Genomic DNA, 17,751 nt, shown 5'->3' with positions numbered 1-17,751 from the left:
TTCAGTATATGTCAGAATCCTGAAGACTGGTTCTGATGCCAGTCAAAGAATGAACTTGCCAGCACGTGCGAGGGCAAGCAGGCTAAAATGTAAAACCTCCTTTTTTCCATGTCCTTTATATAAGGTGCCACAAAAGTGTGACCCAGATTAAAGGTAGATCTTCCCACCTCAAAAGATCTGGATTAAAAGTGGGTCTTCCCACTTTAAATGATTTAATTAGAAAAAATATATATCCCTCCCAGGTACACCCAGCCACTAGGGTTTTCATTAATTCCAGGTGTAGTCAAGTTGACAACCAAGAACAGCCATCACAGTCACCAGGGAGAAGGGACCCTCATTTGAGAAAAAGCCTACCTCAACCTGCCCTACAGGTAAGTCTGTGGGGCCATGTTTTTGATTCATGATTGATGTGGGAGAGGCCAGCTTACTCTAGGTGGTGTGACCTACAAGCAGGTGGTCCTGGCTGGTATAGGAAGCAGGTCAAGGAGTCCCTGGGGAGCGAGCCAGGAAGCAGTGTTCATCGGTGGCCTCTGCTTCAGTTCCTGCCTTGAGCTCCTGCCCCGATTCCCTTCATGATGGGCTGCAAGCTGTAAGACCCAACAATCCCTTTCTTTCCGGAGTTGCTTTTGGCCATGGTGTTTGTCACAGCGACAGAACGCCAACTAGGACAAGGACTGAGGATGGGCCCCTAACTTGGAAATGTTGAGTCAAGTGCCAAAGCCCGGCCAATGCTCCACACAGACAGACTGCTGAATTCATGGAGAAAAGCAGCACAGGGGAGCACCCCCTCCCCCTCCCCCACCACAAGAGCAGCTCACTGAGTCCTGGCTTGGATGTTCATCTTCCAAGAGCAGTGTGTTGGGTGTAGCTCCAGATTCAGCATCACACTGCGTTGTGTGCCTCACATGCCAATCTGTGAAGCAGAGGTCCGCTATTTTTGCTTGCTTGTTTTGTTTTGTTTTGTTGAGACAGGGTTTTTCTGTGTAGCCTTGGCTACAGAGTCACAGACTTGCATTGTAGACCAGGCTGGCTGCGAACTCACAGAAATCCACCTGCCTCTCTCCACCTCACAAGTGCTAGGATTAAAGGGCCATGCCACTGCCACCACAGAGGCCAGCTTTTTACACCTGACCAAAAGAGAGAGACATGAGATCCTCAAGGCCTGGGTTCAGGTCAAAAGACTAAATGTGACTCTCCTCCACAGGAAAAGGAAAAGTCACTTGAGGAATGTGGTTCTAGAAAGGGTCTGTAGCAGCTTCAGGGCCAATGAAAACAGAGATAAGGCCACTCACCAGTCCAGCACAAGGTCTGGCTTCAAGTCAGGGGGAAGAAGCAACCAGAAACCAGGAAGTTTAAAAGAGCTGAGACCCTCAAGAGGTGGGAGTCCGGGCAAGAGGGAAGACAACGGGGTGCTGGTGAGACAGCTGTCAGTAAAACCTTGCCTTGAAAACATGAGGACCTGAGTTCAAATCCCAGAGTGCAGGCGAAAAAGCCAGCACAATGATACCCTCATCATCCTGGTACTGGAGAGGGGGAGACAGGTGAATCCAGGGGGCTCACGGCCTAACCAATCAGCAAGCTCAGGGCCAAGGAGAGACTCTCAGCAAAGGTAGACAGTGCCTGAGAAACAGCACTTGCGGCTGCGCGCGCGCACAGAGAGAGAGAGAGAGAGAGAGAGAGAGAGAGAGAGAGAGAGAGAGAGAGAGAGAGAAGGAGGAGGGAGATGGGGGATGGGGAGAGAAGGAAAGAGAGAAAGGAGGGGGAAAGGTGGGGGGGGAGGAGAAGAGAGGGAAGTAGAGGGAAAGGAGGATGAAGAAGGAAAACACAGCTGTATTTAGGTCAGCTCTCTACCCAGCACAGCAATTTCACCTGCAACATTCCCCCAAGGTAGTCAATTAAATGCTCAGTGACAATTCCCTGTGATGACAAGGAACTCCACGCTGTGCCCAACGCAACAAAACAAAACAAAAACCTGATTCCTTGGAAGTTTTCCTGCGCACTCCCCTTACTGCACTGATCTTAACTGTAGTCTCCAGGATAACAAAATAAACAAATCCCTCTCTCCTTTACAGATCCGGGGTTAGACAAAGACAGTTAAACATGGATGAGGCTGAACGAACACCCACAGGGTTTAACGAGAAAACAGATATAAAAAACGAAGAGGCTGCAGCAGGCACATACGTCACCAAAGCAGACACAGCCTCAAGTCAAAGCCAAGTGCTGAGAGCCACCCCGAGCCACGCCGAGCCACGCCTCTTACTTTCAACCTCAAGCACATCTTCAAAGAAATGTGGCCCACAGACAAAAATATTAAGGGCTGAAACGCAGTCTAATGGAAGAATGCTTGTTCAGTTTGGCCAGGGCCCTGGGTTCCATCCTAACAAAATCCCTATACGCTGAACGTACCTGTTGGCTGCTGTAAATTAGGGCACTAACAAGAGCCAAAAGACAATGAAAAAAAAAATGTTTTAAGTTGCCAGTGTCTAGTTTAGCCATAATTTGAGGGGAGGGGCATTCAAGGCAATTAGGAAAGGGCACAGGTAAAATTCTTTTTAGAAGAAGATCTAGTCTTGTAGGCTGACATGGAGAAGGAAATCTCTCCGAATAAAAGCAAACAAACAATAATGAGATTGTAGGACAAAAGGACCTCAGGGAACTCTATTACCATTCACTGTGTGAACTGTAAGCCCAGGTGAGGATTCAGGGTCACCTAAGGCGGCAAGCAAGAGGCAGGAGCTAAAACAAACACACTCTGCAGATTCCCCAATGTCACTTCCTTTCAGGACACTATGTTGCTATCCTGTTTCAACAAGCGCCCCCCCGCGCCCCTTCCCCCAAAGAAATCCACATAAGCAGTCGCTACCTAATTCTGTCAGATTACAAAAAAACAAAACAAAGCAAACGGTCTTCAAGTTCAAGTCAGGGCTTCTGACGCCCTGGAGCCCCTTCTGGGCCCTCCAGTCTATTCTAGCTCCTATTTCTATTTGACTTCCACAAAACTGCAGGACGATCAGAAACGAAGCCTACAGAGTGATGAGTTTGCAGAAAAGAAAAAACCATCAGCGAACGGAACCACACCCAGACCCACACCTAGTGTGGAGAACCCTGACAGAGCAGAACTAAACAAGGACGCGACCCACGACCCACGACCCACGGCGGTACGGACAAGCGGCTTTTCGCAGGGCGAGTTTCCCCGCACAAAGAAGACGTGGCAAAAAGCAAACAACTGCAGAAGCTGACACCCTGCTGCCGGAGTATCTTGGAAGCCCCTTCAGCCTTGGGCCTCAGTTTCCCCTACTATCTGAGGAGGGGAGTTGCAATCTGGTACCCTGTGACCCAAAGCAAGGACATGGCTCGTCCAGCCGCACCGGGAAACGTAGGGTTGGCCCGAGCTGGGCATCAATGAGACCCTCTCCACCTGGGAATCGTGACTGCACTCCTGTCAAAGGGGCTCTGGAGACCCCACCTCACGAGTGACCTGTCCCTGAGCAGCAGCATCTGCTTGGCGGGAGGACACGCGCCACAGCAGGAGGTGACTCCGGACTGCAACGCAGGGCGCGCACTACTCACCGGTCGGCTCCACCTGGCCCGGGATCCGGCTCCTGCTCAGCCCACCCTATGCAGCCTCAGCTCCGACCCCTACCCATAGTGTTTTAGTCGCCTGGACAGCAGCTTCCGGGCACCATCACGTGACTCTCGCTCCCTAGCTCAGGTCACGTGCTGCCCCGTTTCACGCCCCTCCTCCCGGGCCCTCGTTTTGCATCGCCACCTGGCGGCAGCTGCAGAAAGGGCCGCGCTTCTGGGACCACCACAGACAGCTAAGGAGACTTAGACTTTGAGGTTGTCCCCAGGGAAATCAGCGTGCAAAATAGCCCTAATTTTTCTCCTTGCTGAATTTTAATTTTGCAGCATATATCAATGAGCATGTACTGGTTTATAATCACAAATAAGCATCTTTTGAAAACAAACAAACAAACAACAACAACAACAAACTATGCAGCCAGGCCTGCTGGTACAAGATTGCAATCCCAGCGCTGGAAAGAATGAAAGTTCAAGGCCTGTTTGGCTACAGAATGAGTTCAAGGCTAGCTTGGATGGCTTAAAGACACCTTACTTCAGATGGGCACAGTGGTGCCCACCTGTAATCCAAACACTCTGGGAAGCAGTGGGCTCCAGGTTCAGTGTAAACCTCTCTCTGGGGGAAAAAAAAAGAGAGAGAGAGAGAGAGAGAGAGAGAGAGAGAGAGAGAGAGAGAGAGAGAGAGAGAGAGAGATGGTGGGAGCAACTCAAAGAGAAAAACAACATCACCATCTGAGTTCCCAGTGTTCTGCTCCACAACAGACACACACACATACATGCATGCATACTCAATGCATACACACACATACATATGCTCCATACATATATACAGGCATATGCTCCATACATCACACACACGCACAGATGCAGATATGTACACATATATATTCAATATACCACACAATACATACATACATATACTCCATGTACCACACACATACACACAATGCACAAACACACGTGCATATAGTACATGCCTACACAGAGATGAAGACACATCTACAAACATACATACACTTCATACACCACACACATAGATACATGCATATACTCCATACCCACACATACGTACTCAGTAAATAACAAATAAATGGGAAAGACTTTTTTTTAAGAAAGGAAAAGAAAAAGCAATACAACTTCCAGAGTCCCTCTGCACACTTTTTAGGCCAAGATCCCCATCCATGACCAGCATCCAGCAAGACACCAGGAGATTTGTATTCCCCTCCTGCTAAAAGCCCCACAACAGGGGACTGGCTTGATGTGTTGGGTGTTAGTCTAACATTTCCTGCAGTGTGGCAGAGAGTGACCCTCAGGTCTGTCTCCATCACGTCCCACTGGATAGCCTTCTGAGCTCCCTTTGGGTTACCCATCTAGAAAGTTCCATTGGAAGCCCTGCTCAATTCCTCCCCTCCCCTGGTTGTTTGCAAGTCACAGAAGATCTGGCCCCTAAAGGGGTCGTGCTACAGAGAGATTTTGGATAGCTCCTTCTGCACCTAACAGTAGGGGGGTCACTTCTGTTCTCCCCTAAGCCCCACCCTCAAGGGTAATGGGTCAGACATTGTCATGTGGGCTCTGCTCAGCAATGTATCTCCTTTGCAGATACATTGCTCTCTGTTCCATTGTCAGTACCCTCAGCTCCCATCCCCTCTGCGGAAGGTCTTGTACCTTACAGTGTGCCTGGACCCATGCAGAGTTTCCTTGTCCATTAACTGACTCAGTTGCCACAGTGAATATTCAAGATACTGAGTAGACCCTGGTGGTGGCCTCTCCAGCATCCCTTTCCCAGAGCAGGCTCCCAGGTCCTGGTCTCAGTCAATGCTATGCTGATAACCACTGTGGCTGGGACACAGAAAAGCCAGGCTCCCTTCGTCAGTATCCCAAGAACGATGTCACTATCCACGCTCATGAGCCTTTGCTACAGCGGAAGTGTTCAGCACTGTTTGGATTTTAAATATTTTGGAAGCCGCAGCAACATGATGCAAGAACTGAGTAAGTGGTGTGAATGAAGTGGACACACTTTCATTCTGGAACAACAGTCAGAAAAGGTAAAATTGTTATGGAGAGGGCCAGGCACCATGAGGACGCCATGAGCTGGAGACATAAGAGGGACTGAGCAACAACACTGAGGAGACGAAAATGGCCTTGGAAGAAAGAATGATGCCTGAAGGAGCAAACATCAGGAAGGGGATGGTGCCAGACTGGTACCACTGGGAGGCGCCATCCTCAGGCTCAGCCATCCTGCCAACCCTCACCTTGTTTTTTGAGGGTCCCTCACTGGCCTGGAACTCACCGAGTAAGCTGGGTTGGATGTCAGTGAGTGGCGGGGACCAGCTTGTCCCCACCTTCCTAGCACTGAAGTTACAAGCCGGTCCCACTACATGCAGCTTTTGTACACAGGTACTGGGAATCAAACCCCAGTCCTCAGGTTTGCACAAAAGCACTTTCTCGACGGAGCCGTCTCCCTAGCCTGTTTGCACTCTTTTCTTACAGGTTTTGATGACATGAAAGAAAACAATGACAATTTTTTTAAAAATACTGCAAATAATATTTCTGTGGCAAATTACTTAAATGTACATTAAAGTATTAAAGATACAGCTGTAGCTGGGCCTACAGCTGCAGCTTAGGGACCGAAAACCTGCCATGCGTGCATACATGCTCACGAGTCATGTCATGTGATGCAACACGGGTGAATGCCACCCCTAGTACAAAAAACAAAAAAAAGCTATAAAGTTATAGACACAGTAATTGAGGTGCCAGGAAAAAGGTTTGCAAACTATTTGAGATTCCATTCATTCTGGGGCTAAATGGGACGACCCTGCCAGCAACACCACACCACACTCAGCATGAAGGAGAAATGGTAAATCTTGTGGGAACGCAGCAGGCCTGGGGCCAAGACGCCAATGGGTGCATCAGTTTACAACATGCAGGGACTTGCAGGCAAGATCAAACAACAGGAGTGTCAGAGCACCTGAGCCCAGGTGACGCACACTCCTGTCCTTAGTACCAAACCGAGGTTGGCCCAACCAGGCAGGTCTTAAGATAGCTGGAGCTCCGGAGACAGTTACATGCCTAGCCAACATTAGCTTTGCTCTTCTATTCGACCAGCTTTCAATATGTTATCATCTTTCTGCCTGCTGGGATGTAGGCACGCCGGGAAAGCATTTGGGTAAGAAAGGCATTCTAGCCAGGCGTGGTGGCGCACCCCTTTAATCCCAACATTCAGGAGGCAGAAGCAGGCGGATCTCTGTGAGTTTGAGGCCAGCCTGGTCTACGAAGTGAGTCTAGGACAGCCAAGGTTACACAGAGAAACCCTGTCTCGAAAAACCAAAGAAGAAGAGGAGGAGGAGGAGGAGGAGAGAGAGAGAGAGAGAGAGAGAGAGAGAGAGAGAGAGAGAGAGAGAGATCCTAAGCATGTTTTGTTCAATTGCATACACTTGAGAATGAAAGAGGTCATGTGACCATCAGTATTATAATGGAATTCCCCCAGGCAATCAAGGACGTATGGAATAAAACACAGCTACCTTAACTGTGGGTTGTGGTGCTGTATGGCATCATGTAACTAATGTGGGGGTTGTGAAAACTTAGTACTGGTCAAAGATTTCTGAATGTGCTGTGGCAAGAAAAAAAAATACTTAAAAATCAAATTTATACTGAATCTGGAATATTTCTTCAAGAGCTCACCATAGTTGCATCGAATGGAATTTGTTCTGAGCCCAGAAAACGCATACTGTGTACATGGCCCTGGCACACAACACCAACAAACGTAGCATGAGACACCTCGGCTATATTCCAGACTTTGGCATTACATGTTATAAACTGCAATGTTTTTACTGTACATTCAGTTTCTACTCTGACAGAGGCATAAAGCTGAGGTATGAAAAAGAAAGACTTTTAATATTTTCCTAGGATCATTCCTCAGCATGCAAGTGTCAAATCGATTCATCTTTGGATTGGATTTTATTAGAAGGTTTACTTTTTAAAATCATGGTTTTGGGGACTGGAGAGATAGCTCAGAATTTAATAGCCCTTGCTGCCCTTGGAAGGGACTGGGGCTCAAATCCCAGCACCTACGTAGCAGCTCAGATCCACCTGTAATTCCAGTCCCAGGGTATGCCATGCTCGTTTCTGTCCTGCATGGCTCCTGCACACACATGGGGTGCGAATAGAGGCAAGCAGGCACACACTTTTGCGTACATATAATTCTTTTTAACTTTTCAGATTGTGACTTAAGTTGCTGACTTAAGTGTCACTTTTTAAAAATCATTGAATGTCTTGAGATCGTACCAATTTACAGCCATTTCTGAAATGACCCTACTTCTACCATCTCATACTATGTATTTACGCAAAGCAACGTTATTAGAATTGATGATTATAAGATTGGCATTTGTTGTCGTTGAGACAGTCTCTCTGTGTAGCCCTAGCTGTTTTGGAATCACTCTGTATAGACCAGGCTGGCCTAGAACTCACAGAATTCTGCCTGTTTCTGCCTCCCAAGTGCTAAGATTAAAGGAGTTCATCACCATGCCCAGAGACAGAACAATTTTAAAGCAAATGTATTTATAATTTGTTACCAGTAAATGTTTGAGGGTTAGGTCTATTTTAGATACCTGTATACCCAAGCTCACAAAAAAAAAAACTTTCTCAGGCAGACAGGGGTCAGAGTTGGGAAGAAGTTTACGATAAACTCTAACGTAGACAGAACGATGATGGCCTCTAAAGATGACCCCTAACCTCGGAGCCTGGGGGAAAACTGCCTGAGATGACAAAGGGGCTTTGTGGGTGTGACTCAAAGAACTGGAAGTGACATTATCCAGAACCACCTGGTATATTATGAGCTCAGGGGCTTCGTCTTCTTCTTTTTTTTCTTTAATTTTTTATTATTAATTTATTCTTGTTACATCTCAGTGGTTATCCCATCCCTTGTGTCCTCCCATTCTTCCCTCCCTCCCCTTTTCCCCTTATTCCCCTCCCCTATGACTGTTCCTGAGCGGGATTACCTCCCCCTGTATATGCTCATAGGATATCAAGTCTCTTCTCAGTAACCTGCTGTCCTTCCTCTGAGTGCCACCAGGTCTCCCCCTCCAGGGGACATGGTCAAATGTGAGGCACCAGAGTACATGAGAAAGTCATACCCCACTCTCCACTCAAGTGTGGAGACTGTTCTGACCATTGGCTAGATCTGGGTAGGGATTTAAAGTTTACCGCCTGTATTGTCCTTGCTTCTTCTTCTTCTCCTCCTCCTCCTCCTCCTCTTCCTCTTCCTCCTCCTCCTCCTTCTTCTTCTTCTGGGTTTTTTTGAGACAGGCTCTCTCTGTATAGACTTGGCTGTCCTGGACTCACTTTGTAGACCAGGCTGGCCTTGAACTCACAGAGATCTGCCTGCTTCTGCCTCCCAAGTGCTGGAATTAAAGGTGTGCGCCACCACTGCCACACAGGCTCAGGGGTTTCTATAGGAGGGAGGAGATCGTGTAGAGTAGGAAGGTGTTCTCCTACCAGTTAGGAGGAGGCGGAGCCTGGTTTATGGGAGGGGGGGCTCTAAAAGCTGAAGAGCAAGGAAATGAGGTCGCCCTTAAACCCTCAGAAGGACCCGACTACTGACGACACTGCGGATTTAGGACTCCCAACCTCCTTCGCTGTGAGCTAATAAACTTATGCTTTTTTTAAAAAAAAAATCTGTGCATAGTTATTACAGAAGGGATAGGAAACTCAAATGGGTGCTATTTATAATTTATAACAAATCTGGGGGCTGGGGAGATGCCTCAGCCTTTGAGAGTGTGTACCATTCTTGCAGAGGCCCCAAGATCAGTTCCCAGTATCCATGTGAGGTGGCTCACATCATCTCTATAGCTCAGATCCAGGGACCCAACTTGCTCCTCAGACTCCCAAGGGCACCTGTACTTCATGTGCACACATACATATACAAAAACACATACATAATAAGCTATATCCTTAAAGTAAGGTTGCACTGGGGAACATCCCCCAAGAACGTGTTAGGTGTCTCTGGATCACCCCTGCTCTAGCCACACCATAGCTGAGAATCTTTACAGTCTTTGTCCCTCCTTTTGTCCCTCCACTCCCCTCACCTCCTACTCAGGCCACAGCTTCCTGACTTTTAGTCTTCAGGGACAACTAGCAGAAAAAGACACCGCTGCAGAGGACTGTTCCAGGGAGCAGGTCCAGGCAGATTATGAAATGCAGAGCAAGCCCTAAATCCCCAGATGTGCTGTTGACAGTCCTGGCATTACCTCACAATGGTGACAAAGGGCCCTGGTCACTTAGATGAGGGCAATACTTTCTATACTACACCAAAGCACTGACAAGAGCCACAGGGAAAGGCCAAGCACAACTCTGCCATTTGCTGGCAGTACCTCCCCACTGGCGTCCAACTCCTCCCTCATGAAATGAGTAGAAGGAAGCACATCTCTCTGAGGCTTCCTGTTCTCTGGCCTTTCTTTCCCCTGCTTCAAGAACTCTCTGGTTCTGGAGATGATGGGGTTAGCCCAAGGTCAGCCACGGAACCACTCGCTATCACACTGCCTGCCGCTTTGCTTTCAGACAGCCTGCCATAGCACATTGACTTCACCTGTGGGAAGCCAGACCTTCGGTGATGACCTTTGGGCACCGTCATGCGTCCTGATGAGTACCAGAACCCAGAGTCCTCCTGTGACCCCTCACTTCAACCTCAGGGTTCGCTGATCACAATGAATCATTCTCAAGTGAGAAGAAATGTTCCCTCACTTAGACCTAGAAGTGTCCTTGCTCATAACCTGCCTTATAAAGGGACAAATTGTGTAATGTGGAGGGTCATTTCTCAACGCCAATTCCAACTGCCTTCCATTTATGCCTTCCAGGACTACAGAGGCCAGAAAGACAAAACAGAACACTAGAAACTCACTAATGCAAAGTTCCTGGCAGGGTAGGGGCAGCCTAAGGTGACAGGAGCCTAAATCATGTCACTGAGTCTGTATTTCCGGGATGATGAAGATGAAAAGTAAAGATATCAACTCTATAATAAGCGCACTGGAGACTCAGAGGAGCGACATCTGAGGACGTTTGTTTTATAACTTTGAAAGTAGGGTGTCAGACCAGAATGACAGGTGCTGACTTAGTACAGACAGCAGTTTCTGTAGCCTTAACAGCAGCCTCTCCCTCCCTTCTGTCATTAGCTGAGTAATCAGGAGGGTGCAATATTACACATCACCTGGGTCTTGTCTCTCCCTCCACCTCTTACCTTTGTGCAGTGGTATTTTGTCACAGCAGCAAAAGGCAACTAATACAGACTTTGAGAGACTAGAAAAGTTGCTGGCAGGGAGGGGAAGGAAAGAGGGTTGAGGGTAGAAGAACAGATGGATAGGGTCCATACATGCTATATGTGCACGCACATGCAAAGACAGTGAACCTGATAACTTGTATGATTAATGGGGATTGATAACTGAAATATTAAAGAGAAAGCTATGAGATGCTGGAAACATCTATTTTTTTTTCTTCTTTCTTTTCTTTCTTTCTTTTTTTTCTTTTGGTTTTTTGAGACAGTTTCTCTATGCAATAGCCCTGGGTGTCCTGGACTTTGCCTTGTAGACCAGGCTGGCCATGAACTCACAGGGATCCACCTGGCTCTGCCTCTCGAAGCTCTGGGATTACAGATGTGTGCCACTGTGCCCAGCTAATGAAAATTCTTTTTTTCAGTGGTCTTCATTGTATCCGTCTGTGAATCAGGAGACTGGAAAGGCCCTGTGTAACAGTCCAGGCACTGTGATGTTCAAATTAAGTTCCTATAGACTTTGGAACATCTGCAACTGGCATATGTGGGCATTGGCATGAGAATGTTAATTAAAAAGTCATCAATGGAAGGCAGTTCAATATCAGCCCCGACATTTCTCATCTACTGAACCTTTTGATTTAAAGTACAAAAGGACTCAAGCTTTAAAACAAGACAGAGGAGGTACAGAAAGCATGTAAGAGTTACCTGCGTGAGGCCAACTGAGCAAGGCCAGTCAGCATTCCAGCAGACAGCACTAATCAGACTCAATGGATTACCAAAAAAACAAAAGCAAAAGCAAAACAAAAGAACAACAGAAAACCCCAACTAACCAACCAACCAAACAACCAAACAAACGAAAAACAGGAGAGAACATGAAGTTAAGAAGGTGACCACGTAGCCGGGTGATGGCACACACCTTTAATCCCAGCACTGGGAGGCAGAGGCAAGCAGATGGATATGAGTTCGAGGCCAGCCTGGTCAACAAAGTGATCCCAGGACAGCCAAGGCTACACAGTGAAACCCTGTCTCAAAAACCAAAAACCAAACCAAACAAACAAAAAAGAAGGTGACCAGGTAGCTGGGTGGTGGCGCATGCCTTTAATCCCAGCACTTGGGAGGCAGAGGCAGGTGGATCTCTGTGAGTTCAAGGCCAGTCTGGTCTACAAAGTGAGTTCCAAGACAGCCAGGACTGTTATACAGAGAAATCCCATCTTAGGATGGAGGGGAGGGAGAAGGTGACATATTGGGGGTGTCAAGGGGTGTGGAAGGGGAGTTAGGGGTTGATATGATTAAGATACGTGGCATATGTGTGTGAAGTTGTCAAAGAATAAATAGAAGATTAAAAAGAACAACAAATAAGAGGTGAGAGAGCGGACTCAGCAGTAGGAGAACTTTCTGCTCTTCTGGAGGACCCAAGTTCAGTTCCTCGCTGCTGTCGTTCCTGCTCAGATGGAAAGGTATCCTGGGAGTGCGGAGCCCAGGAACCACACAGCTCTGAGAGCAAGCCCTGAGGGACGATATCCCTGGCTGAGCTAGAGTGCTACAGTGGCTCCTCTTCTTCAGCAAGGAAGCTCCCAGGGGAGGGTACCCCCACCTGAGCTGAGGCACTCAGGAGCCTCAGTCCATTTCCACTTCTTTGCTTCTTGGCTTCTTCCAATGTCCGAGACACACAGACAGCAAATCTCGTAACAATTTATTGGGAGGGACAAATCAGGTGTGGCTGCCTTTGGCCCTGGGAGAAGACAGCTTGGAAACTGAACAGTAGGCCTGGCTTATATAGGATCTGGGCCGGGGTAGGGTAGGGGGTTGGCTGGGGGAGGGGGCAGAGGGGGAGGGGGGTGGGGCAGAACTTTCCAGGATGAGGATTGGTGGGATTTCAAGTCCTATACTTGGGGGAGCTCAGGGATTGTTGGGTTTTCCTGTTTAGAATTGGTGGAATTTTTCTTGTAGGACGGGGTCCCACCACTCTCCCACCTCAGGGCTGAGAAGGAAAGTTATAGCCCTTAGAAAAAGACCATTAGGACAGTTAGGGAAGTCTAGGTGATAGCAGCAGCTGGAGTTCCTCAGGCAAGGGTGTGGTCACTTTCCTGCCTTTACAAGGTTTACAGTGTATACAAAGTTTACAAAGGGAGTCCACAGCAGGAAGGTGAGTAGCCAACACCAACATCAGGTCAGGTCAGGTGTGCATAGCTGCCTGTAACTCCTGCTCCAGGGGAATCTGACACTCTCTCCTGGCCTGTGCAGGCACCCATACTCCTGTGCATATCCACACACACATACACATAAGTAAAAATAAGTTTTAAAAATAATAATAAATAAATAAGCAATAAAACAAGTCCCATGACTCAAAAACACTGGCTACAGCAAATACATGTGAGAATATATTAAAATTTGGACTGTAAATGTACATTAAAATGCATACACACAGAAACTACTGAGAACTGATAGAGGGAATGTGGGGTCCAGGACACCAGGTCCCCAGCCAGCAGACCACCCTGTTCATGCTTAAATAATGCCAAGCAGTGCACTGGGTAAGACAACAAGGCTGTTTAGTTCCAAAACCAAGACTTAGTGTCCTGCTGTCTGGCTGCAGACTGCAGGCTGCATGCTGGCCCTGGCTGGTCCCCTCATGTCCTCTTCCTGCTCCTCCTAAGGCTGGGCTAGGTACTGAAGCTAGGGCCTCATGCATGTGTGACAAGTGCTCTGCAGTGCCAGCTCCTGTTGCTCCTTTTACACAGCTTCCTTCTGGCCCTCTGTTGGCAGCAGAGTGTGAGTCGGAGTTGTTTGTGCTCCATGTCACTTCTCAGGAACACGTGCACAGATTGCAGGCACCCAGGCAGAAAGATGAACGTAGTGGGTTTTCTAGACAACCAACACCACAAATAAGGACTCTGAGGTTTTCTTGGAGCCAGGGCAGCCTTTGCTGCTTTTCCACGCTTGAAAAGGAGATGCTGAATTTTCTGATGAGATGGCTCCTTCAACCAGTGTTTACAGGTCCCCTTCTTTCTTAACTGTGGTCGTGCTCCCCCTGCTGGCCTGAAGACAAAGTGCAAACCCTGAAGGGAGGCTTGCACAATTGCAATTGTCTTTACTCACATTTATTTGTGTGTACACATATGTTTGTGTGTGTGTGTGTGTGTGTGTGTGTGTGTGTGTCTCACCACCTTTTGGCTCTTCCAATCTCAAAGACTTCTTAGCAGGAAACTGGCCCTGCCTGGTTGGTGGGGCTGATGGCTCTGGCCTTCAGCTCCATGAGCTTATGGAGGGTAGTGTTGGTACCCTGACTGAAAATATTATAAGCGCAGTGCCATGGCTTCTGTCACCTGGGCAGCAACCTGAGTCAGAGGGACCAGCATTGAGCATACCCACCCCTCAGGTATTCCCCACCTCTCTTGGGCATGCCATTGCATCTCTCTGGCTTCGTGGTCCTCATCTGATAGGGGGGTGAGAGGACACTATACTTCCTACCTGTTTTCCTTCTAGGGATTCTGGGTGAATTGCATGCCTGGACACTAGAGTAGCCCTGCACCCATGTACACACCCTGTCTGCTGTATGTCCCTAGATCCCAAACAGCACCTCGTTCCCCCCTCCTAGAGCTCTGCATCTTTGAACAGAAAACTCAAAGGCAAAAAGGAAGAAACACTTAGTCTATGCTTGAAGCTGAGGGGGAAGTGCCTCCAGCTGCCTAGCCCTGTCTTAATTCCACGGAGCTCTGTGGCCAAGAACGTGCTTCTCAGCCTCGAACTTAGACGTGGGAGGGTTTTTTGAACCGCTTCCATCTTTGTCTCTGCGCGTGGGTGAGAGGGTGGGGCTCCAATCTGGGCTTCAGAGTTTGACATTCCCGTTGCAAACTTCAGAACAACAATCGGTCCTTGAAAGAGTCTATTTGGGAGATTAATCTAGCACACCAAAGGCACCTACTGCATGCCCGATACAGCACTGAGGAGGAAAAAGAGGGTTGGGGGTGTAGCTCAGTAGTGTTTGCCCAGCACACACAAAGCCCTGGCTTACACCCTAAAACTCCTCCGCCATGGAGAGAAAGGCAGGAGGATCGGAAACTTGAAGTCATCCTCCACTTCAGGAGAGTTCAAGGTAGCCTGGGCTATGGGAGACCCTGTCTCAGGAAGAAAAAGGTGGGAAAGAAGTAGGGCCCAGAGAGGAGGAGGGCGGAGCAGACAGGAGCAGCAGACAGAGGTGGTCAAAACACATTTCACTGGCTGCACCCATCGGTGGATCCCCCAGGGGAGGCCTGAGAACAGAAATGTTTCTAGCCCCTCTCTTTTTCTTACAGCATTTTGTTGGGCTTTCCTGTGTTCTTGATCTGTCCTTTAAGGTTTCTTGGTTGTGTAACAACAACAACAACAAAAAATTCTATGTGCCTTCAAAAATCAAAAGTGTCAAAGTGAAGCCGGGCAGGGGTGGCGCACGCCTTTAATCCCAGCACTCGGGAGGCAGAGGCAGGGGCATCTCTGTGAGTTCGAGGCCAGCCTGGTCTACAAAGTGAGTCCAGGATAGTCAAGGCTACACAGAGAAACCCTGTCCTGAAAAACAAACAAAACAAAAGCATCGAAGAGAATGTGAAATGTCAGCCCATCCCTCCACTAGCTCCCCTGCTTCTCAGGTGCTCATGCATATGTGCGTGGTCCATTGATCCACCGTGTGTATTGGTATTGAGCTGGTGATTGTCCATGCATGCAATATTATTCTTTCTTTTCTTTTCTTTCTTTCTTTTTTTTTTTTTTTTTTTTTTTTTTTTTTTTTTTTTTTTTTTTTTTTTTTTTGTTTTTTCAAGACAGGGTCTCTCTGTGTTAGCTTTGGCTGTCCTGGGCTCGCTTTGTAGACCAGGCTGGCCTTGAACTCACAGCGATCCGCCTGCCCCTGCCTCCCGAGTGCTGGGATTAAAGGCATGCGCTACCAGGCCCAGCTCTCTTTTTTTTTTTTAGTGTGTGTGTGTGTGTGTGTCAGAGCACACATGCCAGTCAGAGGACAGCTTTATGGAATTGGTTCCATTCCTTCCACCTTCACGTGGGCTCTGGAGGCTGAACTCAGGTTGGCAGGCTGGCAAGCCCCTTTATCTGCTGAGCCATCTTAGGAAACACAGGTCACTGGGCTTGGCCACAAGCTCCTTTATCCATGGAGCCATCTCGCTAGTTCCCCCATGTAGCTTATAGCAACAACAGTTATTTAACTTGCTCTTCAGAGTCTCAGAGGCCATTTCTGCCTAAATAGCAACTTGACATTTTGGCCTGCAGAAGCCTAACAAGGAAACAGAGCGAGACAAAACACACATCACTACTGTATCCATCTCACTGGCCTTAAACTTTACATCAGAGCCTACCCAGCCCTGCGTGTAGACATGGTGTCCATTTGAGAAACACTTCATTCCGAACTGTAATGCAGGGTTAACTCCACCTAAACTTGTTTAACGTCTTACTTCCTTCCCTTCAAGGTTCAAACCACCTATGGGCCACCATGGCTATAAACACCACGAGAGGATAAGGGCGTTGCCCTCTTCTGGGACGTTCTCCACCTCTTCCCAGAAGGAGCATACATGCCCCTCCTCTTTACTAGCCTGGCCCACCTCTTCTTACCCTGACTGTAACTCTCCAACCTGCCGGTACAGAATAAAGCCCATTTTGACTCCAGCACTTGACCCTTGACCTTGGGCCACTGGCTTTTCCTTGGGAGGAGCTTTTGGCTCTGGGTTTTGAGAACACAGACATCCCTTCAGGGGTGGTTATTCTAGAACTCTGAACTAGCAACACAATACCATCGGCATCTACCTACAACAGTAGACAACACACATCACACATCGACGTAAAAGCATTCCCGGAAGAGAAGCAGAGCAAGACAGGTGCAGTGCAAGCCCCTCCTCCAGCAATTTTTTTCCCCACAGAACCCTATTCCTACTCCAAACTACCCTGACCAGACCTGAGGAAACCGGGTGATGCTGGGTACCTGGTTTCCAAGGTTAAGAAATATGGAAAGCTATATTGAAGAAAGCAAGAAGAGACGTCCATATCACTCTTTCCTCTACTTCAAGCTGGGGGAGACTGGTCAGTACTAGCTGAATGAATGAGTGTTTCCTCTGATCCCTACAGCAAGGCAGGAGGCAGTCAGCTGAGCATCCTCACTCACTTGGCCAGTGGGAACAGGCCCAGAGCTGCCTCACAGTTCCAGCCTTGCCGGATAGAATGTAGAAGAGCCCTTCATCCCTGTGGGGTGTTTTTTTGCTCTAAAATGCAGGATGCTTCCAGTGCCGCTGATTGTGCCCTAACTACACAAGGAGCCACTGTATACTCACCAGGAACATTTTGTCCGAGACAATAAGTAAACTGAACTAACTCACATAGAGCCGAAATGATGTAAAGCCCTGAGTTTCCAGACCTCCCCTAAACCTAAACGCTATACCTCATAAATTCACCTGAAGACATTGTCTACAAAAGAAAATGCTTTCAGATGAGAGCAGGTGCAGAGGGACCCACAGGCAGGCATTATGTGGCCCAACAGTCTAAACTGGAGGTCTCTGCCAGGTCCCTCCCCTTAGAGCTCAGGGAACCTAACAGTAGAGCAGGAGGAAAGACTGTAGGAGTCAGAGGGGGTGGAGGACACCAGGAGAACGTGACCCACCAGGTCAAATAAGTAGAGCTCACATGGGCTCACAGAGACAGACTCAGCAAGCACAGAAGTCCGCACCACGCCCTCTGCACGCACATGTGGCTATTAGTTTGGTGTTTCGTGATGCTCCTAACTCCTTTTGTGGGAGCAGGTGCATCTCTGACTCTTTTGCTTGCTCTTTGGACTCTTGTCCTCCTATTGGGTTGCCTTGTCCAGCCTCGATATGATAGGTTCTTTTTTTTTAATCTTGTCTTATTGTATCTTGTTTTGTTGTGCCTGTTTGTTTTTTATC

The 17,751-nt window shown here is 48.1% G+C and overlaps 1 protein-coding gene across 1 annotated transcript in view; it reads right to left on the bottom strand.

The window, feature by feature from the left end:
• Positions 1-3,728, bottom strand: part of LOC127208660 (proton-coupled amino acid transporter 1) — a 37,664-nt gene extending 33,936 nt beyond the window's left edge. Inside the window, exon 1 of the mRNA XM_051168168.1 lies at positions 3,571-3,728. The gene's annotated coding sequence lies outside the window, so the exon portion shown is untranslated. The remainder of the gene's footprint in view (positions 1-3,570) is intronic.
• Positions 3,729-17,751: the final 14,023 nt, after the last annotated feature.

This window comes from Acomys russatus, chromosome 25, assembly GCF_903995435.1.
Source record: "Acomys russatus chromosome 25, mAcoRus1.1, whole genome shotgun sequence".
NCBI lineage: Eukaryota > Metazoa > Chordata > Mammalia > Rodentia > Muridae > Acomys > Acomys russatus.
The sequence above is the reverse complement of the archived record's forward strand: the minus strand, read 5'-3'. Positions and strand labels throughout refer to the sequence as shown.